The following is a 26,459-nucleotide window of genomic DNA, read 5'->3' as shown; positions in this document are numbered from 1 at the left end:
GCAGGCCTCAGTTTAAGAGAAAAGAGATATGGTGTCATACCAGTGTGGCCTTGAACATGCAGCTTTCTGGAACTACCTTCAAGTGTGGAAAATCCTAATGAACTCTTTAAAGCCATGAGATAGAGAGATTGGTATCTCGAGGGGTTAGAACACTGGTAGCTTGAATCTCCTATCACAAGACCAAAGGAGAAGGGTCCCTCCGTCTTGTTTAAGTAGGAACTAAGTTGCTCTGAGTTTATATTTTTTATTCTGATGTTTTATTTGATAATACTATTGTCTGAAAGACTTCTTGTGTTAGGTATTCCAGGTACATATGCATATCATCTACAAAAGGGAGTAATTCTATATTTTCCTTCCCAATTTTATGTCTCTAATTTCTTTTTCAGTTTAAATGATATTAACTGAGACCTCCAACACATTTTAAAATAACAGTAGCAGGTACTCGTAGTTTCCCCTTATACTGTGACATCAACTTTATTACTGTACTTTTTGACTGCAAGGGTGGGTACGTGATTTTACCCTTTAGGTGAGTGAAGTACTTAACCTAAATTAAGCTCGTGATCCACACATGATCAACCAGAATTCTTTGGGGAGATATTTATAGGGAGTAAAACAATCTTTCCCCTTTCTAGATTTTAAATTATATAAATCCTGAAAACCTAGTGCTACATGTGGTTATCTTTCTCTTTACCTGGGAAAAGGTTGCTTGAGAAGGAAGAGGTGGAGGAAGAGGAGACAATTATTGATGACAGGGCATGAATGTCTGAACGCAACTATGCCTGAAATTAGAGTCTAGTGTTTGTCATTAGGTGAACCAAAACATTTTATCTTTTGCTTGAGCTAATTTGAATGGAGTTTTGTCTCTTACAACTGAATAGTCATGGCTGGTTCCAGGACTCTCAAGTTTTCCAAATTTGTTATTGATTTAGAGGATTTGTTGTAAAATTAAACAACATTTTCTAAATTATTTTGAACCATGCATGTGATATCCAAGAGATGTTTTGCCATATTTCATTTAAAGTATATTTTCAGAAGTCTACAACTATTTGAAAAATGTATTCTCTTTTCTTGCATCATTAAAAGTCATTTTTAGATTTCTGCAAGTTAAAGCAGAGTATTTAAAGAAAAGTTACTAGGGCAAGATTTCAGACACTATGGGATTTTCTTAACAACATAAAATAATATGTCTACTATTTTGTATGTCTTTAATGTTCTCTCAGATGCAGCTGTAATTTTCAGTGTCTGTCCAGTTGTTTGCTACTCATTAAATTATGGCTGGTGACATCATTGCATTTAGAAAGAACACTGTATAGCCTTGAACTCCTAGGAGGTAAATTTGCTTTTAGTAGATGTGCAATACCAGTCCAGTGGTTTTTTTCCTGTGATGCTAGAGCCAGAAGGAAATATTTGCACATCTCTGTGTCATGAAAGTCCTAAGCAATTATAGGTGCTGGGGGACATTCCACCTCCAATGGCGGGTTGGTGGAAAGTATGGCTTTTGCAGAGACTAAGAATGAAAAGAAACTTGTGTAGAAGCAATCTTCCTTACTGAAAAGAAAGATTTATAGCCTGAACATCTGTCTTGTGGTCAGTAGGATTTTGTATAGAAAATGCAAGCAAAGTTGTACTTTTAAATCAGATAGGTCTTAGATTAATTTTAATTTTGTTATCATCATAAGGGTACCCACAAATGAAAAATGACTCTCTAATTTTTATGTGCCAATTTAAAAATTTTTTTAATTATAAAAAGAAAAGTGATTCCTGGATAAACAAACTGGCTTTTTATGATTTCTATACAATTTAATTTGACAAAAACAACAAAATTTCGTCTGAAATAAGTTAAAATTTAGTCAAAATCCTTATACATTTAAATGTTCCAAATGTTTAGACAATAATCATTAGATAAAGAAATTATCACTCAAAACATTTAATGATAAAATATGCGTTTATAATACATGTAAATTTCATGTACTTGAGGAATTAATATTGTAAAAAATGAACGTAGAGACAGATAATTATTTCTATTAAAAAAAGAAATTCTATTTTTCAAGAACAAATATTAATAATTATATATTTATATTACACTTAACCTAAAACAGAAGACTGAGACATGGCATGATAAATCAATTTTGGAAAGTTAAGTTCTCTCAAGAGTTCATCCAATATGAATGACTGTCCTAAGATCTCCAGTCTAATGGGTTTGAACTGCTAGGCTGAGCTGTATTATAGGAGAAATCTAGAGAACAGAGTGGCCTCCTAAGCCAGCACTCAGAGGAGTCCATTTCCCAAATTAATTCCATACCCATGCTTCCTTTTTCATGCTCAAGACAAATGTAGATATGCACCCTTCCCTTTCTCTAGAAACACTGTTGATACTCCTATGAGATGAGCTTTCTCTTTCCCAGCTGTTCACAAAATGCATTCTAGTCCAATTTAAACTAACACACTTGTGTAGAGGAACACAGACCATACATGAGAGTGCTAGCATTGCCCAGATTTGTCAAATCTAACAATTTTGGATAATGATATGCATTACTTAAGATTTGGAATGGAGATTATGATAAAAGCAAATATGTATTGGGTGCTGACTAATGGCCAAACACTGTAATTAACACTTTTCATGTACTAATGCATTTATTTAAAGTAAGTACCTGTGCCTATAAGATGAGCACTGATGTTTCCATTTTAGAGGAAGAAACTGAGAAATAAAATCAATAGCTCCACTTCTCACAGCTAGTAAATAGTAGATTGGAAATTTAAACCCAGGTTGTATGGTTTGAGGTCCAGGCTTTTGACCCCTGCACTCTATTTTCTGCAATATGGTGCTTGATTCTTTTACATAATAAAAGGTTTTGAGAAGGACAGTATGAAAACATATTTGAGAGAGGTAAAGGGAAGTTGTCTCTGAAACCAGACAAGCAATCAGGGAGCAAGGTGTTATCCTGAAGCTGAAAAAAATAATAAAATCATTAACATAGAGGTAGGTTTGGAGGAGTAGAAGCAAACAGAAAAGATTTAAAAGAGTAAAGACATTATATTTTATATTCTTAGTGATTAATTTCAAATACAAATGATTCAAAGGTCATCAAATTAAACAGAAGATTTTCAGGAGCCAGGTCATACAATTTTGACCACACAGATTAAGTTCAACTTCCTTGAACTTCAACAGTTTGGTTCAAGTGTAGTACAAAATTAGCTTCCATGGTAAATATACATGAACACTGAAAAACAAAGCAATATGAAAAATGTTCCTTATTAAATTTAATTACCACCTATCAAACTACATTAATATAATTTAGGGAAAGGGAGTTTAAACAGAAATTGAGTGAATGCTAAACATCTTCTAGTTTAAATTTCAAAAATAAAAACTAATTTTTTAAAAAATAATTTTTTGCACTCTTCTATGGTGGAGATATTATTTGCATTTTAATTATCAATAAGCTCTTAGTCTTTTTTTTTTAAGTGAGAGAGAGAGAGTTTTAATATTTATTTTTTAGTTTTGGGCGGACACAACATCTTTGTTTGTATGTGGTGCTGAGGATCGAACTTGGGCCGCACGCATACCAGGCAAGCGTACTATCACTTGAGCCACATCCCCAGCCCAGCTCTTGGTCTTTTAAACACCAAAAGGACAATATACAGACAAGATAGAAATAATATGCAGCACCTTTAATGTGTTTTAACATAACTTGAGTTTTTCCTTTGCTCTAGGGGAAAAAAAAAACAAAAAACAAAAAAACTTCTGATGGCCTTAATAGTATTCCAGTCACACTTCTGGCAAACCTCAATACTGGAAGAGATGACATTAATATTGTGTTGGGCAGGGAATCTTGGAATGTCTAAGTCATCTGCCAGACCAAAAGCGGCTCCTTGGGAGGTCCTGGGAGGGATTTGGGTACAAGATAGTGACTTGCAAACATAAGAGTTAATGCTTTTTATTCTTAGCTAGCCTAATAATTATCTAAAGCAGAACTTTCGTGAGCTAAGAAGGATAATGCCCAGAAGTTGTTTCACTTTATTACAGGTAGGTCCAGGCCACTTAAAGCCAAAGCAGGCCAGATGTGAGCTCTTTGAATTTCAAACCTAAAGGGCAAGCTGAGACTCCAATCTTACCATTGCTGTTTAAGAAGAGATAAATCCAAAGTATAGCCATCAACACCAGAGCAAACAGGAGAGAGGAACAAGAGACAATTTCCTAGGCATGAGGAGCAGACAGCCCTGGGTTCAACTACCATGTATTTGGATAAACATTCTCTGGACAAGAAAAGAGATGGAGGTGGCCACAGCTGGTTACAACAGCTCTCTATTTCTTACCATTGCGGTAGACTAAATGAAACAGATGGCCACTGAGTGCTAGGAAGACAGTAAAGCAGGCTGAGGTGACACAGAGTGACCGGGCAGTGGTGGCTGTTTTCCATACAGGAGGCAGAAAGGGTTTCTTTAAGGAAATGACACTTCAGTAGATACTTAAAGTACATGAAGGAGTGACCAGGCAAGTAGGAGGGGGACCGTGTTCCTGGAATGGAACTACAGCAAATAAAGGCCTCCACACATCACAAGCAGGGAACGTTTAATGAGGAACAGTAAGTCCAGTGTGGGTGGAGTGACAGAGGGAAAGGACAGTACTAGGAGGTAGGTCCCGTAGGAGCACAGGGACCAGGAGGCGAGTGCCTTGAGAGCCAGGCAGAGGAGCTGGGGCTCCATTCTTATCAGTGGAAAGCTACTGGCAGATTTTTAAAGCAAGGTGTGATGTGAACCTACTTGTTTTCAAAAGATCATTCTGATTTTTCTGAGAATGAATTCTGGGAGGGAAGTATGGAATTTGGGTGACCATAAGGAAGACGTTCTTACATCTATCTAAAAGATGATGAGGGCAGGACTGAACAGCTCAACTTAGACTAGAGAAGGGGAATCTGCCTTGAGAGACAAATTTAGCAAAGTGTTTTAGTGACATCCTACCAGCATCATCGTGGTCTTGTTTTCCTAGTCTCTGGCCACCCTGTAGCCACAAGGGACCACTGAAACCATCAGTTCTATCCCCCCAAGGCCTCTTATGGGATGCTTGTTTAATGTTCCCTCCAGAAGCTTCTAACAGGAGTGAGCACAGGATATGAATATTCCCCCCCACCCCAAGGTAACATTATACGGTGTCTCCTATTGTCACCTTACATTCTGCTTTCCATCTGGATTTATGCTCTGATCTAATTCTGCCCAAGTGAACCAGAAAGCGTTGTACAATAAGCACCAGATTCCAGTGTACCCCAAGTAACTCAAGGCCAGGGTAAATGCCTGATGTTTCCTCCACCTGATAAATTTTACAGCTCAACCCCTTTCATTATCAAACTCTCACAGATAGTCTCTACCATGGACTGGACCCCATCTCTGGCTTTTCCCACAAATTAATTACAATATCCAAGAAAACAAATATTCCATCTCTTAAGCCACTGAGAAATAGAATTCTACAATATTAAGGTCAAAGTCATCTCCTTGCCTGTCTAGCCCATTCTTTTGCTGAAACAACTTGAGTAAATTAAAATTCCTGATCATTCCAACTGTGTCTATCATATTTTTGCTTTGCTAAAATTCCACAGAACCTCATGCACACATGAAAATATCTCTAGTCTAATCCCACATCTACTCAATACTCAATACTAAGTTATTTCAGTGTATATTCCATTATGCAATAAGGGATCTTTTCTTTTTGAGACCCACAGACGACTGACAATAGCCTGTCATCAAACTCAGAATGAAATAACTTGAGTGTGGTCAACTATTCCCAGTTTGCCCAAGATTTTCCTGGTTTTAACATCAAATGTCTTCTGTCCTGGGATTCCCCCTCAACCCTGGGAAGGCTGGGATGTTTGCATATGCAGGCTGGTTTGTCTGCAGAAAACATTCTTCTCCAGGATGCTCCCTCCTTCTCACCATTCAGTTCTCTCTTCAAACAAATCTTTTCAGAACACCATCCCTCACTGCTTCTATTATTAGTTTAGTAGCATTTATCAATTTATCAGTACATATCTAAGATTATCCATTTTATTTTTCCTCCTAAGTGTTTATTGTATGTTTCCTCCTGTATTATATAAACTCCATGAAGTCTTTTATCTTCTGTTATATCTGCACCTAACACAGGGCAGCGTCTGTTGCAGTCTTTACGTCCTAAACGGAAAGCATTATAATCATCAATATCCACACGATGAGTAATTTTATTCATCCATCTGTTCAGAATTTTAACATTTCAGAACTAGTAAAATTTTATGGAGTTTGGCAAGTTAACAAGTGTGGGAAGCCACTGGATTTGGTTGATCCATGATAGAAGGATTAAACAGATGGACAAGTCATTCAAATAGTTTAATATTGTACTTACTGAAGAAGTTGTTTCCTGCATGTCTTTTTGGACCTGTTTTGAGTCACTTGTCCTCCTCCCCTGTTTTAAACATAAATCAGTTCTTCGTCTTTAGAATGGGGATACCAAGGGCTGGGTATATATCTTAGCGACAGAGCACTTGCCTACTGCCTGTGAGGTCCTGGGTTCAATCCTCAGTACTGCATAAATAAATAAACAAACAAATAAAACTAAATGAAATAAATTAATATGGGGATACCACCTTGTGTACATATTGTCTATGGTCCTGCCTGTGGCAGAAGGCTAGCCATGTCCCAAGCCTTGTTCTAACTGTACACAGTACCAGATGCCTAGAATAAATTCTGTCAGCTTCAAATTTCTAGTTCTTTTCTGTTATGTCTAATTCTAAGATTTTCCAAAATATTAATGACCCCCACCTACAGAATTTTCAGCTCAAATTATTTTCCTGTGCCATTTTGAAACTGCTGCTTCCCACTTTTTTTTAAGAGAGAGAGAGAGAGAGGGAGAGAGAGAGAGAATTTTTTAATATCTATTGTTTTTTAATTATTGGCAGACACAACATCTTTGTTTGTATGTGGTGCTGAGGATCAAACCTGGGCCGCACGCATGCCAGGTGAGCCTGCTACCGCTTGAGCCACATCCCCAGCCCTTCCCACTTTCTTAATGCATAGGTTTTAGGCACTCGAACCCCTATTAGACAGCCCTATAAAACCATAAGGATGGAAGATAATTTTGCAACCCCTAAAAAAAATTTGAATTGGGCATAGGGGAGTGAGGGGGGTATAGGAATGGGAAGAAAGGTAGAATGAGATGAACATTATTACCCCGTATACATGTGTGACTACAAGACTGGTGTGACTGTACCACCTACAGCCAGAGGAAAGAAAAGTTGTACTCCATTTGTTTACACTGTGTCAAAACGCATCCTACTTTCATGTATAACTAATCAGAACAAACATTTTTTAAAAATTAAAAAGAAAAAGAATATTAGGCATGAGGGTGGGATGCAGGAAACCCTGTTTTACCTCAAGTTCCACCCTTAGGTTGCCAGGTACAAAACTGAGTAACTGAAAAGTCCATCCCAGCATTGGAGACTGACCTCATTTAAAAATCAAAGTGGGATAAACCTCACCAACACCAGCTTCTCCTTAGCTTAGAGAGCCACGAAAGGCCGGGGAGGTGGGGGTAGAGATATTAAGGGATTCATGTCTGCAACCCTGTACCTCCAGAAGTTCTCAGGGGTCACTGTGCCAGGAAGGTAGGTGGACCCTTGATGGTAAGTAGATGGGAACAGCCTATTTTAAAACAGACAGCCGAACATGGCTACAGAATGTTTACTGTGTCATCTCCTAGAGGTGACTAAGTGGGCAGGCATGTCCAGGAGCAGCGCCAGGACAGCCCTGTGTGGGAGGGACACTTCCCTGCCCCCAATACTCTCCCACTGCCACCCTCAGTCATCCTGCCTCTGAGTGTGCAATGATGCAGGAGATACACCGAGTCCATCAGAAGTGCTCTCCCATCCATCCCGGGCAATAAGCTCAAAAGAGGGGGCACAGTTTATTTCCAGACTCATGATTGCCACTGAGTGTGTTCCCTGTTGAAGGAGAATTGTGACACTGGTTTGATGCTTGTGAAAAATTAAGAGGCACCTTACCGTATCAGGAGCACCTTTCTAGAAATCACAGATTTGTGTGTTGTGGGGTGGGGGGGGGTCTTTTCTACCTGGAAAACCCCTGGAATTTCAAAGGTCGATCAGTCCTCCTCTCTGGTTCCCCACTCAGCAGACTTCAGTCCTCTTCAACCTCGAGGGCTTTGGTCTAGGCTGCAGAAATGAAACATATTTCCCAATGTGTTTTCTTTCTTTTTTAATAAAAATATCAAAGGCATACTTATCAGTGGCTGAAGAAGAAAAGCTGCAGCAAAGGCTATTTTTTAACTGGAACATGGCCCCGTGTTGTGCTACACTCATCCAGGGGCGGCGGAAGATTGATGGCTGGACATGTGGAGGGAACTGCCACTGATTGAAATCAGACAACTGCAAGCTGTGAGGGAGAGCAGGGGAAACCAGTTTAACCACAGCCATCCAGTCTTAGCACATTTGGACAGGGCTTCTCCTCGGTCTGCTGTCTGCACCACCAGCTCAGAGGAAGCGGCCAAGGGCAGAGTAAAGGGCCCAGACAGCCTCAGGATGCACAGCATTTGCCTTTTTAAAAAGTGCACAGCAGGACAGAACCCTTCGTGTCCAAGACTCACCACCAGCCTCAGGATTTGAGGTGCAAATAATCCACTTCCACAAGAAGAGAAAACAGATAAAAATGATAAAAAAAAAAAAAACACAAAAAACCCACTGACTCCTTGGTTAAAAACTTCATCCTTTAATTTAGGGCATGATTCCTTGATTTGCTTTTTGATGGGCAGGGGCCAGGGAGGAAGGAAGTCATGGGAAATTGTCAGCCTGTTACTTGGTCCCATCGCCAGGATCAGAGCCTGAGTTCAGCGTTAACAATTGTGCCGCTCTGCACTTGAACTGAGACATTTTTATTTCATTAGGGGTGTCAGTTTACAGCCATTAGCTAAGCAGATTGGCCAGCACCAAAGGCCTTTTTAAGCCTTATCGCCAGATCTCGCTTCCATTATTCAGTTCTTTAAAAAAAGAGAGAGAGAGAGAGAGAGAGAGAGAGAGAGAGAGGAAGGGAGAGAGGGTGGCTTTTAGTACATTATGTTTTGTGACTTGTCTCTATCCCCTGGACCGAACGGTCTAAAATAGGTTTTATTAGAAATCATTATTTAGAATACAGCCCAGGAGCATATCGATCGCCTGTGTATAATGGTTCCCAGATCAGGGAAAGTAGCAGAGAGGGGCTCCAACAGGCCGACATAATGTCAGTGACAATTCATTTTTTTGCCAGTTAGGATGCTGGTTTAATATCCTGAAAAAGGCACTTAACACCACCCTTTCATAACATCTGTCAGGGCCCGTCCAGTGGCTTGTTTCTCACACTGTGGGCTCCCAGGCTGTTTGGGGCCTTTCTCTGTAACATACTTCTCTCAGAGGCCCCAGAATTCCTGAGACATTCATCCACCCCCTGCCCCGGGGCCCAGCACTCACAGACCAGCTGTTACAACTTTCCAGGACACTCCTAAATTTTCTAAATGTGTGCCATATAAAAATAAGATTTAGGATGGTGAGTGTTCAGAAGCCATGCATGTGAAGAATATAACTCATCCGGCGTCTCGGGCCCATTATGTGCGCATTCTTCTGGAGCACTCGGTTTCATCTTGGTCCTCGAAACAATTCCGCAGGAATCCCAAGCCTTGAGATTTGGGTCAGGGGATCATTTTTCACCCTATTTTCTCCCTTACTTTTTTTTTTTTTTCAAAGTGCCCTTTTCATTTGGAAATTTTTGCAAAACATAAAAATATTGAAAGAAGGCTGGGCCTGGTGGCACATGCCCGTATTTCCAGTGACCAGGAAGGCTGAGGCAGGAGGATCACAAGTTCAAGGCCAGCCTCAGCAATTTAGGGAGACACCTTAGGATGTGACCCCCTTAGGATGTGACTTAATGACAAGTGCCCCTGGGTTCAATTCCTAGTACCAAAAAATAAAAAATAAATAAATAAACAAATGTTGAAATAAAATTATATATATATATATATATTGGATATATATATATTGGATATATATATATATATATATATATATATATATATATATATATAGGATATAACAATTGTTCACATTTTGTGCCCACTCTGATCTGCTCCCTCTTGCACACACTTGCATACACACACAAACTCATGCTCACACTGTCGTTCGCATCACACACTGGTGTATGTACCTCACACACTCATGTAAAAAAATCACACACATTATTCTCACATATACTCTCATACGTACACACTCCTTCAGATTTTTGAGTTATTGGAAAATTGCATACCTAAATAAATGAATAAGCAGTTTCTTTTAAAAATGCTTTAATTCACACTTAATGTTTGTGTATATTTATGGTGTGAAGTATGATGATTTGAATCATGTATATGAAGTATAATGATCAAATCAGGAAACTAGCATTTTTGTCTCCTTAAATATTTTATCATTTCTATGTGTTGAGACACTTCATGCTCCTCTTGTTTGTTTTTTTAAGCACATGAATTATCATAGATTGTACCCCCTAAATTACTACAGAACACTAGAACTAATCTAGCTGAATCTTGATATTGGTTCTCTAACCACTCTTCACCACTCTTTATCCCCCTCCCTCCTATACTTCCCTGTCTCTAGGGACCACTCTTCTACTCTCTTTTTCTAGAAGATCAACCCTTAGCTGCCACCGTGAATGAGATCATGTGGTATTTGTCTTTCTGTGTCAGACTTATTTCATGTGATATAATGTCCTTTAGTTTCATCCACATTGCCACAAAGGGTAGAATTTCACTTTTATGGCTAAGTAATATTCCACTGTGTACATATACCACATTTTCTTTATCCTTTTATTCATCAGTGGACACCTTGGTTGATTCCACATCTCTTGGCTCTTGTAAATTGTGCAACAATGAACATGAGAGCAAAAATATCTCCTTGTTATAATGATAACATTCTCTTTGGCTGCATGCCCTGTAGTGGGATAGCTCTATTTTTAGCTTTTTAAAGAACCTCCACATTGTTGGTTATAATGGTCATATTCATTTACATTCTGTATCATTGTTCCCTTTTCTCAACATTCTCACTAGCATTTGCTATTTTTTTTTTATAATGGCCATTCTAACTGGTGTGAGATCATATCTCTTTGTGGTTTTGGTATATATTTTCCTAATGATTAATGATTTTTGTTGGCCAATTGTATCCCTTCTTTTGAGAAATGTCTACTCAGATAATCTGTCCCTTTTAAAACAGTTTATTTGAATTTTGCTATTGCATTTCTAATACATCCTGGATAATAATATCTTGTTAATTGAATATTTACAAGTATTTTCTTTCATTTTAAAGGCTTTTTTTTTTCCCACTCGGCAATTATTCCTTTGCTGTGAAGAAGCTTCTTAATATTACATAATCCCATTTGTCTGTTTTTGCTTTGGGAGTCTTATCCAAAGAAATCTTTGTCTATCCCAAAGTTTTGAAAGGTTTCTCCTCTGTTTTCTAATAACTAGTTCCAGGTCTATGTTTATGTTCACAATTCCAGGTCTTATGTTGATGTATTTAAACCATTTTTAGTTGATTTTTGAATATGATCAGAAGTAGGGTTCTAGTTCCCTTCCTCCGCATAAAATGTTTATCTGTTTTCCCCAGCACTGTTTGCTGAAAAGACTATCCTTTCCTCAGTGTGTGCTCTTGGTAACTTTGTTGAAAATTAGTTGGCTATAAGTACATAGATTAATTTCTGGTTTTTCTATTCTATTCCATTGGATTATGTGTCTGTCTTTATACCAGTTCTATGCTATTCGTGTTTCTAGTGCTTTCTAATATATTTGGAAGTCAGGTGACGTGATATCTCCAGCTTTGCTTTTCTTGGTTAGATTAATTCAGTTGAACTCAGAGTCATTGTGGTTCCATATTAATATTATGATTTTTTTATATACATTTCTGTGAAGAATGTCTTTGGTAGTTTGATGAGGATTGCCTTGAATCTGCAGATTCCTTTAAGTAGCACAGACATTTTAACAATATTAATTTTTCCAATCCATGAACATAGAATACCTTTTCATTTTTGTGTGCTTCATCTTCAATTTTTGTCATCAGAGTTTTTTTTCCTAGTAGAGATTTTTCACTTCCTTGGTAAAGTTATTAGGTTTTGTTTTTGTTTTTGGTAACTGTTGAGGATAGAATTGCTTTCTTGATTTCTTTTTCAGCAAATTTGTTATTGGCATTAAAATACTTCTTTTTATGTTGATTTCATATCCTGCAAATTTAATGGAATTGTTTATTAGTTCTAACAGATTTGGGGTGGAATCTTTATGTTTTTCTGTATCTGCAAACAAGTATAATTTGACTTTTTTTCATATATACATATAATCTTTTATTTCTTTCACTTGCCTAATTTCCCTGGCTAAGGTTTTCAACATTGTTGAGTGAAAATGGCGAAAGTGGAATCATTTTCTTCTTCCTTATCTTAGAGAAAATGCTTTCAGTGATGGTGGGTGGATTTTTCACATGTAGTTTTAATGGTGTTCCATGGTCCTTCTATACCTAATTTGTTAAAGTTTTTGTCATGAATGGATATTGAATTTTATTGAAAATTTTCTTCATCTTTTGAAGTTATTATATAGTTTTGGTTCTTCATTCAATTGATGTAATATATGATTTTTATTCAGTGTCATATGATGAACCCTCCTTGTATCCCTGGGATAAATTCTACTCAATCATGGTGTGTGATCCTACTCACATACTGTTGGATTTGGTTTGTGGGTATTTTGCAAGTTTTGCATCTATGTTCATGAGAGATACTGGGTTGTTATTTTCTATTTTGTTGTGATTTTGTTTGATTTTTCCATCAGGGAAGTGCCAACTTTCTAGGATGAGTTTAGCAGACTTCCCTCGTTATTAGTCTTTTGAAATAATTTAAGATTGGATTTAGGACTTCTTTAACTGTGTTGTTAGAAATCAGCAGTGGGGCATGAAGTCCTGGGCTTTTCTTTGATTAGAGACTATTTATTACTCATTATCATTATTTATTTGTTTTAATTTTTTTATTCAGTCTTGGTGGATATATATATCCTAGGACTTATTAATTTCTTCTAGGTTTTCCAAAATGTCAGCATGTGGATGTTCATAGTAGATTTTTATGAATCCTTTGAATTTCTGCAGTATTATGCTCTTTTTCATTTCTAACTTAGATATGTGAATTTTCTCTACCTCTTTATTTCTGTTAGTACAGCTAAAGGTTTGTTAATTTTGTTTATATATTTTTAAAAAATCAACTTTTTATTTTGTTTACCTTTTTTGTTTTTAGTCTAGATTTTGGATATCTATTGTCTAATTTTTATTAATACTTTCCTTCTACTGATTATGATTGATTTGTTCTTGCTTTTTTAGATCCTTGATGTGCATTAGGTTGATTACTTGAAATCTTTCTACTTTTTTGATGAAGAAATTTAATGCTATATACATTCTTTTTTGGCTATTTTTTCTGTATCGCAGATATTTTGGTTTGTTGTGTTTTAATTTTTACGCATCTAAATCTATTTTTTAAATTTTCATCTAATTTCTTCAATGAACTGATTGTTCAAAAGCACATTGTTAAATTTCCATGTATTTGTACATTTTTCATTGTTCTTCATGTTGATTTCTAGTTTTATTTTACTCTGGTCAGAGAAGATAAATGATATAATTTCTATTTTTTTAACTTATTAAAATTTATTTTGTGGCCTAACTTAGGGTCTATCCTGGAAAATGTTCTACTACTCAGAAGAACATTGGAGAATGAAGAATGATGTACCTACTAGATAAAATGTTCTGAAGATTGTGTTTTGTTCATTTATTCTATAATATAAATTAAGTTTGGGATTTATTTGTTGTTTTCTTGTCTAAATGATCTGTCCACTGTTTAAAGTCAAGTGTTGAAGTTGTCAGCTATTATTGTATTTGTGTCTACTTTTTTTTACACCCAATAATTGCCTTATATTGGTGCTCTGATATTGAGTGCCTATAAATTTATGTTTTCCTTTGTTTATTTTTATAAATGTTTACTTAAAGTTTATTCTTATCCTGCTTTTGGTTTCTATGTGGATAGAATATAGTTTTCCATTCCTTCACTTTCTTCTTATTTTATTTTTAATATGTTCTTAATTATACATGACTGTAGACTGTATCTCAACCCTTCACTTTCAGTCTAATGTCTTTACAGGTGAAATTGGTTTCTTATAAGCAGTGCATTGCTGAGTTATTATTTTAAAACCCATTTAACAAGTCTGCTATAGTTTGGATCTGGAATGTTCCTCCAAAGGCCCATGTATTAAAGAGTTGGTTCACATCGTGGCACATTTAGAATCCTTTAAATGGTGGGCCTAGTGGGAACTTTTAGGTCATGTGTAACATGCTCTCAAAGGAGACTGTAGGATGGGAGGCCCTTGTTCTTTTTCTCTCTTTCTGTTTCCCAGGCACTGTGAGGTGAAACATTTTCTCCACCATGCACTCTCCACCAGGTCTTCCCATGGGCCCACAAACAACAGGACCAATTGACCATGGGCTGAAACCTCCAAAACTGAGAGTGAAAACAAACCTTTTCTCTTTATAAGCTAATTTTCACAGGTATTTCTGATAGAAATGGAAATATGACTAACAGTCCATATCTTTTTATTGAGGAATATAATCTGTTGTTAATAATAGATAAGAATTTACTTCTGCAATTTTGTCAATTATTTTCTGATTGTTTTGTATATTCTTTATTTCTCTCTTAAACAATAATTTTGTGATTTGGTTGTTTTATGTAGTGACAAGGTTTGATCCTTTTTTCATTTGTTTGTATGTTTTAGCAAAGAGCTTTATTATTTTGTGTGGTTGTATATAAACTCCCAAGAACAAGGAATTTTATAGTTTTAGTTATTGGCATATAAATGGCACCCAAGAAATGTATGTTCGATAAATGAATGTCTTTTTTTATAGTTCATAGCGCTAGACATACAGCATAAGGAAATGATCCACATTCAAAGATCCCATGCTTGTTATTATGGTAGTTATTGTCCATTCACTTCCTGATATAGAACTCTCTTAGCATTTCTTGTAAGGCTGGTCTAAGGGTGATGAATTCCCTGTGTATGGGAAAAACTTTATTTCTTCTCTTTTTCTGAAGGTGGATATATTCTTGTGTGGAAATTTTTTTTTCTTTCAAGATTCTAAATATATCATCCTGTTCTCTTCTGGCCCTTAAAGTTTCTCCCAAGAAATCTGCTATGAATTTTAAGAGGATTCCCTTATATGTGATTCCTCAATGGAAATCTCCTGCTGTTTATAAAATTCTCTCTGTTTTCAATTTTTGATAGTTTAACTATAATATACCTTGATGAGACTCTTTTTTTGGTTGAATCTACTTGGGGTCCTTTAAGCTTCTTGGATCTGAATGTCTCTTTCTGTCAGAAGCTGAAATTTTTTTTAGTTGTTATTCCATTAAATATGCTTTTGACATCTTTTCCCTTCTCTTCTTCAGGAATCCCTTAATGCAAAATACTCAATTATGTCCCATATGTTTCATAGACTTTCTTTATTTCCTTCCTTCCTTCCTTCAGTTCTTACTTTCTGGACTATTTCAAAAGACCTGTCCTCAAATTTAAGAGGTGTTTGTTTGTATGTTTTGCTGGTCTAGTCTTTTGTTGACATTCTCAATTATATATTTTATTTTATTGATTGAATTCTTCAGCTTCAAAAATGTCTGTTTCTTTTTTTTATTATTATTATTATTATTTCCATCTCTGATGGAGTTCCCATTAGGGGTGATGAATTCCCTGTGTATGGGAAAAACTTCATTTTGTTTAATTTTATTTTGTTTAATTTTCTATCTCTATTCATATATATATTTCCTCAAGAAAAATATCTTGAGTATCTTCTCAGGCATCCACAGATTTCCTTTACATTGTGGTCTGTTTCTGGAGAATTATCATGTTCCTTTGGGGGTGCTATGCTTTTGTGCTTCATCATGCTTCTTGTGTCCCTATATTAATAGCTTTTCATCTTAGGTTAAGAGTCGCCTCTTCCAATTTTATGAAATAACTCTCATAGGTAAAGACATTTTCAGTTATCTTGGTCATAGAGTATATGCTGAGTAAGTGCTTTGGCTTAGATTCTGAGAGTCACACAAATCTAACTCCTATGTAATTTTTTTCAGCAATAATCACTGTCAGCGTCATCTGTCAGAGACTCAATGATCTACACTACAGTCGTTTGTGGAGGTAGTGATTTAACTTTGCAGTAAATATGGATGTCAGGGGTATATGACCACAAGCCCTGCAAAGGTATGTTCTGATGGCAACAACTGCAGCTGTAATGCTGGGGCATGGGTTACAGAGGAACATGCCCTTTTGCCTTGCAGAGATGATACCTAGTGGTGGCATTGCCTCTAGCAGTGGCAACTGCAATGATAGGGTCAATGTCAATGGAGACATGCATCCTGAAGCCCTGCAGAGATGAGTGCTGATGGCAACACAGACACCCACAATATTGGTGGCACTGTTCTTGAGGGAGACAATTATTTGGGCTTCATCATAGGGATGAACATTGATGGCAGTCGGGTCTTTGACAGCATCAACCATGAGGGGCCACAGGCTGTGGAATGTCTCACATGGTTAATGCCAGTGGCGTCAGGACTTCTGAAGACAATGGCCATGATGCTAGGGCCACAGGTTGTAAAGATCTATCCCATTAGTCAGAATATTCTGAGAATTATATGACAATACTTTATCACAACTAAGAAAAGTAATAATAATTTTATGATATAATCTATAATCCACCCCATATTCATTTGTCCTCAGTTGTGCCTTTATGCCTAGTAGGTTTTCATATTTATTTTCCCCTTATCCAAAACCTAGTTAGGTTCATGTATTACATCAGGTTGGTATATATATATTTTTTTGTTTGTCTCTTTTTAGTGATGGATTTTAAAGAGTCTAGGACTTTTTTTCCATATACTTTTACTTTTTAATTATATCTTATGTGATTAGAATGATACTGTAGGTTTTGGGGAGGAAGATCATAGAGATGCCCTTTTCATCAAAAAGTGATACCATGAAGTGCCATTTTCATCACATCGTTTCAAGGGTAAATACTACCAACATGATTGATGATTGTTAATGTTGACTGACTACACATCTGAAGTGCGTTTTCCAAGTTTCTTCACTATAAAGTTACTATTTTTTTTCTTTGTAAAAATCCCCTTCTCCTACTGTATCTTTGGATGAAAATCATCATGTGCAGCCCACAATAAAGGAGTGTGGGTAGCCCAACTCTTTGAAGTTTTTCCATAATTTATTTGAAATTTTTCTGCATGAGAAATTTATCTCATCTGCCCCACTTAGTAATTTTTGTTTTTTTATTAAATTATTTATTTATTCTAATTTGTTATATAGATAAAAAATGCAATTTATTTCATATTATACATATAGAGCACACCCCCATCACCATTATAAGTCACCATTATGACTCACATCAAAGAAAACATTTGCCTTTTGTTTTTCGGGATTGGTTTATGCCACTTAGCATTATACTCTCTAACTCCATTCATTGTTTTGTAGAGTCCCTTTGGATTTGTTTTGTTTTGGTTTTTTTTTTTTTTTTTTTTTTTTGAGGTCTTACAGCTAAAACATCACATATAGTGAAATATACAAATTTACATGAACTATTCCATGAATTCCTACATAGAGAGGACACCTGTGTAACATCTACCCAGATTAAAACATGAGTATTATTACCTGGACTAATGAGCCTCACTCAAGCCTCCTAGCCATTGCCCTGAGCAAAACAATAACTACTATTCTAATGTCTGTCATTATGGCTAAATTTCACCTGCACTTGGTCCTTCAAACTCTTTTTCAGTTAGTGCTGAAGATGGCATAGGGTATCTCCTACAGCTAGCAGCTGGAGTCCAAGTGAGATCTCCTAATCACATATTGTACCCAAATTGATCTCTCATCTATCACAGACTCCCTGTGTGTATCACAGACCCCTGTCTTTTAAAGATTATTCCAATGTCTTTTAATTTGCATAACCTACTGAAAATCTTAAAAATTAGGAGAATTTCTTTCTTTCAAGCTCCAATCCTTTCAAGGTGATTTTTATAATTTTTAAAAAACCTTTATTGTTTCTCAATTGGATAATATTATGGGGACATTATGTTAGTTGCACTAAATTCCTTGGCAAGTTTAGGAATGTTTTCAAAAGAAAAAATAAAAAGAAAGTCTTTTGAAAAAACCTCGACCCTCAGATGCCTCCTACATGCTCTCTACTTACTGCCAAGAAATTAGGTTACAAAACAGAAAGAAGATCATTAAACAGAGTACATCATTATGTCATAACTAAAAATTGTTACTCAGAAAAATTGAAAACAGGTTTTTCAGGAATAAACAACGAAAATAACACATCATGTGGCCATCTCCTTCATCTAAAGCCATGACTTCTCTCCGACGATTTATTTTTCACCAAGATTTAAAGAATTATTTCTATCTTTTAAAAGTTATATTTTACATTCATTATGGTTGTTAAATCGCTCTTCTGAGAGCATCTGTGAAAACATGAATGACATTTTATACTGAAATTTTAATATCAAAGATAATATGATTTTAAAGCCCATTTTATTCATACTACATGTATAATCAACTTCTGTCTCACCAAATTTGACCACAGAGGGATGACAGTTACCTCTTTACTGTGATCTTTTAATACCCTGAGAAATATTATTCCTGTTTTGACTCTGAATATAATCCTATTTCAGAACACAGCTTCTAACCCAAAGAGAAAAAGAATTGGCTCAGGCTGACTCACAGGCTTTGTTTGAATACCTCGGATCACTGTACTTAAGATCTGAACAAAAAGCATAATTCTGATGTAAAAAATGATGACAGTACAAGTGAAATTGGGGCAGATACTAGAATTTGATGTCACATTGTTATGGAGAGAGCCATGAAATCTTTAAAGCTCTAAGAGGTTAAGAATAGATTTTACCCTCTCATTGAAGCAATGACCTCTTCGACTACATTAGGGAGTTTACACAATTTCCAACTTGTACCTGACAGCAGCTACAGATCCCATTGAATCATCACCCGTTCTCAACCTAGCAAACATGAATTTGTCTCTGACATTTGTAGAAATCCCAATATCACTGCAGCTTTATGAATAATTCCTGAAGTTTTCTCATTCAAATTATCATTTATATTCTCTACATAAGCTAGTTTCCCAAAATAAGTGAAGAAGAAGTAATTATTAACCTTTCAAATCCTTCCAAAGTGGAACTTTCAGTTTTAGCCTTGGATAATAGCAATTACATCTAATTTTATTGTGTCAAATGTACGTTACATAAGCAAAAGAACAATAGAGTACAAAACAACAACAAAAAATTCAAACTGTTTAAACAAGTCTAGAAGTTCAATACTACTGATTAGTTTATTTTCTACAACTCACATGATAGTCACACATCGCATTAGAAACACAGAAAACAATGAACTATAATTTTTAGAATATAATGAAGAAGTAAAATCTCTGCTGTGATTAAATATAAAATGTTTTTGTGTTTAACCATTTTATAATAAATATCTTTTTGTTGTTGTTGTTTTTTGGCAGTGCTGGGGATTAGAACCCAGAGTCTTGTGCATGCTAGGCAAGTGCTCTACCACTGAGCTACCTCCTTAGTCCCCTAAAATAAATATCTTATGTTTCTTAAGTATATAAAACTTAAGTGTTAAAATATACTACAGTATATAGTAACTTAATGGATATAAAACTCATGTTCAAATGTAATGTAGTATATATATGATACATAAAACTTTTATCAAAGCTAATATGTTATTTAAAACTAATGCTCAATAATACAGTAGAGAAAAAGAATTAAAAATAGAAAAATGCAAAAAAACTGTCTTTCACATACAAAACTAATTTTAATAATAGCTAATATCTACTATAATCTTCATAGAAAATATAAATATATATAGATGTTATTTCTTAATGGAAATGTATATTAATATTTTATTCTACAATAAAAGTTATTAAAGTCATGTGATTTGCCCAAGTTCACATAGGGAGATCATGGAAAACTTGATAATCTATTCATTGAACTAGTATTTCCTAACATCACATTATAATGTGATGTACATTCAACTTGGACTATTGCCTTCTAATCCATTGGTTTTCTTCTATTATCTGTCAGAATTTTTTTTCATGCCAATAATATAAATTTTATTCCAGAATACCATAAAAATAAAGGATATTTATTTTTTCATGTGACTGGAGCAATTCCAGGTAGTGATTATATTATCTCTTTGCTTTACCTCCCATATGCCTACTTTGTACCTTAGCAGGCTCTCCATTGTGGTTACAGTGTGACTTCCAATAATTTCAAGGTGTTTTCTCACCTACTTTGGGACATGAAGGGGAGTGATAAAGGAGAGAATTAAATTGGCTTGTGTGCTCTTCTCTGATTTTACAGAAATTTCATAAGGACTAAAAGATTGTTAGGAGAAAAAAGTTCGCTATTTTTATCACAAATTTGTAATGAGTTTAGAATAAAAGTGTTAAGTAAGATTATGTTTCTATTTTTCTCACTACTTTGTTTCAACAGTTGTATCTTTTATGTATCCATAATCTTTCTACCCCAGATACCCACCACTGACTGTCAGAACAAAAGCAACAGTCAAAATTGAGGAGATATAAGGGTGGTTTGAGGGTGAGATTAGGAAAAAAGGTTGTGAAAAAGAAAAGAAACCACAGGATTTGAAGCAGTTTGAAGTAAATTAAGAGTTAATGGTCATTAAATACTAGAATCATCAATAACAAGTAATGAAACTTCCACAGACATCATCAATTATAATTCCATTTACATTAAAGAATCATTATTTTCTGACATATTTGGATCCTAAATCTAAGTATAAAAAGATAAAGGGAAAAAAAAGAAAAATATAGATGTGACTCTAATATGCCTAAATAAGAATGGGGCACTTAATCTTTTTATATTTTTATAGAATTTTGCCAGAAAATATAGATTAAATATAGATCTCTCTTTCCCCTCAAAATGAAAAGTTTCAGGAAATTTAAAAAAAGAACTGATTCAATCAGGGGCAAAATTAATAGGAGTATTTCAAATTAAATACTATTTTAGTCTTAGATTTTCCCACTTGAAGACATGCCACTTTCCCTTATAGAAGAGTAACATAACATAACAAGACAGTAAAGGGAGAAAATGGGAAAGATAAAGGATTTTATAAGAAGAGAGAGAGTGGGGATTGTCTTGAAAGACATTTTTGAACCATTTTCATCCAAGGACATTCTCAACATTTGAAATATCATCCCAGTTTCTTATATCGTCCATCCCCTGACCCCAGAATAATTAGAATCACCAATCTAATAAGTCATATACTGGTTTGAGTTTTTTGAGTGCCATCCTCTGAATATAATCATTTTCTCTAGAAGTAGTTTTGAGGAAGCATATTAAAAACTGGCTTGGTTGAATATTAAGGTGTTTTTCTAAAATAATATGGTCCAACTAGAGACCCTTCTTCACTATCTCTCATTCTTTAACTCCTTTGCTATTTGGCTTTCAATCTCAAATATTAAATTGAATTTGCTCTCAAATTTCACCAGTCATTAAATTCTGATGCCCTCCTTTTATCTCCATCCTTCTCAACTTCCCTATAGTACAGCGGTCCTCAAATGTGACAGTATACTGGAAGATTCCAACATGAAGTAGATGCTGAAAATTTGGGCTCCAGCTGGTCATAGTAGTAATGATCATATGCCAGGCATGGTGGTGCACATTTGTAATCTCAGCAGCTCTGGAGGCTGAGGCAGGAAGATATCAAGCTCAAAACCAGCCTCAGCAAAGGTGAGGCCCTAAGCAACTCAATGAGACCTTTATTTATTCTCTAAATAAAATACAAAATAGGGCTGAGAATGTGGTTCAGCGGTTCAGTGCCCCTGAGTTCAGAACCCAGATCCCCCCACATAATAATAATTATTATTATCATAATCATCTGAGGGCTCCTGAACTTTCTTCTCTTCACTTTTTCTAGGTTCTGCTACTATTCAAAAATAATTCCATAACCTAGGATAATATTTAGTTCTCTCATCCCCACTCAATCCTAATTGCATCTCTTTCTTCATCTATGCTCAAAGCTTCCACCAAGTTGACATGTTTAGGTCCAACTTCTTACTAGAACTCTGATTTGCACTTCCTTGAACTAGCTAGAACTAACCACCAGAAGGAATATCCTAATAATCTCTCAGGCTAACTCATGTCTCTCCCCTGGCTCAAAAGTTCATTTATTGACTTTCCTTTAAATATATATATCTTTCCTCTCAAAGTGAAAAATTTCAGGAAATTTTTAAAAAGAACTGATTCAATCAGGGACATACACATACATATATACATATACACACACACACATATATATATATGTATATACACACACATATATATGTATATACACATATAATATAATATATACACATATATTATAGTATATATATAATATGACATAATTAAATAATTTTAAAATCACTGATGTCAAACCTTTAGAAAAGACACTGAATTAAGAATCCTGATGGTGAGCCTAAAAGGTCTCCAGATGTTGTAATGCAAAGATTGAGAAATATTGTTCATCAAAATCCAGTATTTCATAAGCACAGTCTGCTTTTACTCATTTATTTTCTTCATCCAGAGCATAATTCATCTAAATGCCAATCCCAGGGGTCCTGTATCTTCTCTTAAAAAGTTTACTTTAAACCCTCTTTCTTAAATGTTTTCAGTTCCTCTTCCCAGGCATAATTTTCTCCTTCTTTAACCCTATATAGCAGTTTTTAACTTTACTATTGTGGAAATAAATTCATGCTGTCTATTATAGTGGCTTGTTCATTTGTCTTATTTCTTCACTGAATGTAGTAAACTCAAGAGTAGTGGTTCTCACACTTGAATATGCCTAAAGATTGCCGGAGAGTTTAAACTACATATTCCCAAGCCAAGTTCTTAGAAGTCTTATTCATTAATCTGAGTGAGTCCCAGGTCAATGCCATACATATCAGGTAGTTCTGCTATAGATGGTCTTAAAATAACACCTTGAAAATAAAATCTCTCAGGCCTGAAATATGTCCTTCTCATTTGGCTCTGTGTTCTCAGTAGCATCTTGCATATAATAGATGCTCAATATGTAATCAGTGGATATACACTGGAGCTTGGTCAGTAAGAGTCCCCTCTTCTCAGTATAACACATTTCAAGGTTTTTCCTCTGCTGGTTTTCAACAGGTCTTGGAGACTCCTAACAGTTCTCCATGAAAAGGAAAAGCCACCTCCTTCACCATGTGTCATTCCCTAACACTCTTCCCACAGAAGCAGAGTACTTCCAAATCTGTTTAGTCTTATCCATGAAATACATGGAAATTTCTCACAGTGAGAAATACTTGACTTCGTTACCATGCCAAAGTTCTCTGAATTAATCACACTGTCCACAGATTGGAATCATTCCACCAGTCTGGATTTTACAGTCATTTAAAGCCAAGCAGAAAAGCGTTGCTTTGCTCTGGAAAAGGAACTCACAGACTCTCTGAGGCATAATCAATTGGATTAGGAGTCACTCTTCTGAAGCTGGTTTTGTAACTTTGTCCCCTTCTCAATTTTTCCAGTCACCAGTCATTTGGCCTCTTGAACTTACTTGAAGAGAAGCTTCCTCTCATTCATGATTCAAAGGTGAAGATAATCAAGATGCAATTAATGGCAAAGTTAATTGAAAGAATTGAATTGGATTCCTGTGCCAATTTAAAGCACTAAAAATTAGAGAATTGTCATCTTTCAAATTCTTTAGAGAGAAAAAAACAACAACACTTTTTTCCCCCGATTTACACTAATGCTAAACGCAATGCTGTGTTGATCTTTGCTATCACTATGGCTTAGTGTGAGAATGTTTTCATTAAGGTAGAAAGCAATAAAGAAGGGAATTTGAAAATGTTTGGCCTGATTATATTACTGCCTCTTTATCCTCCAGCAGCCCTTTTAATTAAAAAAAGAGCAACCATTACACAGAATCAAAGTGGAAAAATCAGGATATGGAAGCTTGTGTTGTTTTTTAAGATTACCTAAAGAAAATATGACAGAATGAATTGGAATTTAATCAAACAAGTGCTGTTGCTTTTTAGTCAGTTTTGTTCCCTTATTAAAAGTTTTATAATTTTTTTCCACTTGAAAGCACTGGAAATATAATAGTGAAATAAATTTGTTTAACTTTAATAATGTAGGACTAGGATACTTGAGATGTGCTGATACCAAGAAATAGGTGGGCTCAAAGAGAGATACGAACCTAGATTGAGGAGCCTGTAAAATAATTTATTGCTATGGAAAATATGACATAAACCTGTTTCTGCTCTTTGAGAGAAAGCTGGATGATGGTTCTTAGGATAATATTTGCCTTCGGGACATATTTAGAACAGTATCAATAGTTGGCTCTTATGTATCATGATTTCATATGACCAATTGAGATTTTTACCTTATTGGTCTTGAGATTATACATTCACTTTACAAAAACTTATTGAACTCTGATACTTGCTGGTGAGAAAATCAAATAAAGTAGAAGCTTTCTTCTCAAAAGCTCACAATTTAATGGAGGGTACTAAAAACTAAACATATAATTTCAATCTGTCAAGAAGTAATCATAGGGTTCTACGGGATTACAAAAGAGGCAGGGCCCAGCTACTTGGTGAATTGAGGTGGGAAATTCAATAAAAGCGGTTTGAACTGAGTCTCAAAGAAATAAGCAGGTGTCTATCTGCCTGTGAGATAAAGGTTTTAAACCAGGGTAAAAATCAATGCCTGCCCAATGAGAAGGAATAAAAATTTATTTTACCTTAGAGGAGCTCTAAATTTTTCTATGTAGTAGGGGCACAATGGATATTTACATGAATTATAAGAGATCATATCATCATATCATAACACTGTGTGACATGCCAGGGTTCTGTCTTCTATTATAGACTGCAAAGGCTCTGAAAGATTTTAACCAAAAAGTGATATGATTTTATTTATTTTATTATTTTTAAACAGCCTTATTAAGGTACTAATATGCAACAAACCATCTTTTTGCATAACCATGTGTTTGCATCCAAATCACAATCAAGTTAATGAACAAACCATCAACCCTCAAGTTTTCTTGGATTCTTCCCAGTCCTTCCCTTCCTTCTCTCACCCACAATCAGGCCCAGAAAACCATTGAACTACTGATCTTCTTTCTGTCACAATAGATTAATTAATATTTTTCCAGAATTTTATGTAAACATCAGGGCATTTGCATATTAATTTTGTATGGCTTCCTTTAGTTGGCATAATTATTTTTGAGACTAGTCAATGTTGTGTCAATGATTCATTTCTTTTTACTGCTGAGCACTACTCCAATTTATGGTTATACAAAAATGTTTTAATCTTTTTTTTTTTTTTTTTAGTGATGAGCAACTGAGTTCTTTCTAGTTTTTGGATATTGCAAATAAAGTTGCTATGAATGTTCTTGTACAAGTCTTTGTATGGACATGTGGTTTCCTTGTCTTTGGTAAACAACCAAACATGGAATGGCTAGATGATATAATAGGTCATGTTTAACACTTTAACAGATAGTCAGTTTTCCAAAGTTATTGCATCATTTTAGAATCTCAGAAATAGTATATGAAAGTTTTGGTACCTCTGCCTTCTCACCAACACTTGGCATGGTAAGACTTTTAAATTTTTGCAGTTTTAATGTGTGCATAGTGTTACTCATTGTGGTTTTAAACTGTATTTCCCAAAAAGTTACTGACATTAAACATCTTTTCACATCCATCTTCCACCTGTGTATCTTTTCTTGATAATGTCTGTTCAAATATTTTGCCAATTTTTTTATTGTTTTTAAATTTTCCTTATTAAAGTTTTAGAATTCTTTAGATATTCTGAATACAAATCTATTACGAAATATGTGATTGCAAATACTTTCTCCCAGCATGTGTTTTTTCTGAAGTGGATGTTTTGAATGTTTATGAATCATGATTTTGATATAATTTCTAATTAAGTTTTACCTATCCTAAGATCACAAAGATTTTACTCTATTTAATCTTCTAGAATTTTATAATTTTAGACTTTGCATTTATGTGTGATCCATTTTTAATATTTATTATTATTATTTTTGTACCAGGGATTAAATTCAGGAGCACTTAATTTAGCCCTTTCTATATTTTATTTTGAGAGAAGATCTCACTAAATTGCCTATGGCGTTGTTAAGTTGCAGAGGCTGGCTCTGAACTTACGATCCTCCTGCTTAAGTATCCTGAGTTGCTCAGGATTACAGACATGCTCCACTGGTCCTGATTATTTTCAATTAACTTTTCTTTTCTCATGAGGAGATTATTTTTTAATTGATTTTATTGTTTTAAATACATGACTACAGAATGCATTACAAT

At 35.2% G+C, this 26,459-nt stretch overlaps 1 long non-coding RNA gene across 3 annotated transcripts in view; it reads left to right on the top strand.

Annotated features, from left to right (window-relative positions):
• Positions 1–26,459, top strand: part of LOC144366031 (uncharacterized) — a 99,784-nt gene that overhangs the window by 39,909 nt on the left and 33,416 nt on the right. For 2 of the 3 annotated variants that reach the window (XR_013424847.1, XR_013424846.1), the window contains exon 2: positions 16,183–16,309. This is a non-coding gene — a long non-coding RNA (uncharacterized LOC144366031). Of the gene's footprint in view, positions 1–16,182; positions 16,310–21,692; positions 21,880–26,459 lie in introns of all 3 variants that reach the window. The other variant, XR_013424848.1, reaches the window with a different exon arrangement.

The sequence above is a fragment of the Ictidomys tridecemlineatus genome, chromosome 8 (genome assembly GCF_052094955.1).
Source record: "Ictidomys tridecemlineatus isolate mIctTri1 chromosome 8, mIctTri1.hap1, whole genome shotgun sequence".
Classification (NCBI taxonomy): Eukaryota; Metazoa; Chordata; class Mammalia; order Rodentia; family Sciuridae; genus Ictidomys; species Ictidomys tridecemlineatus.
Note: the sequence above shows the minus strand (reverse complement) of the source record. Positions and strands in the feature narration are given on the sequence as shown.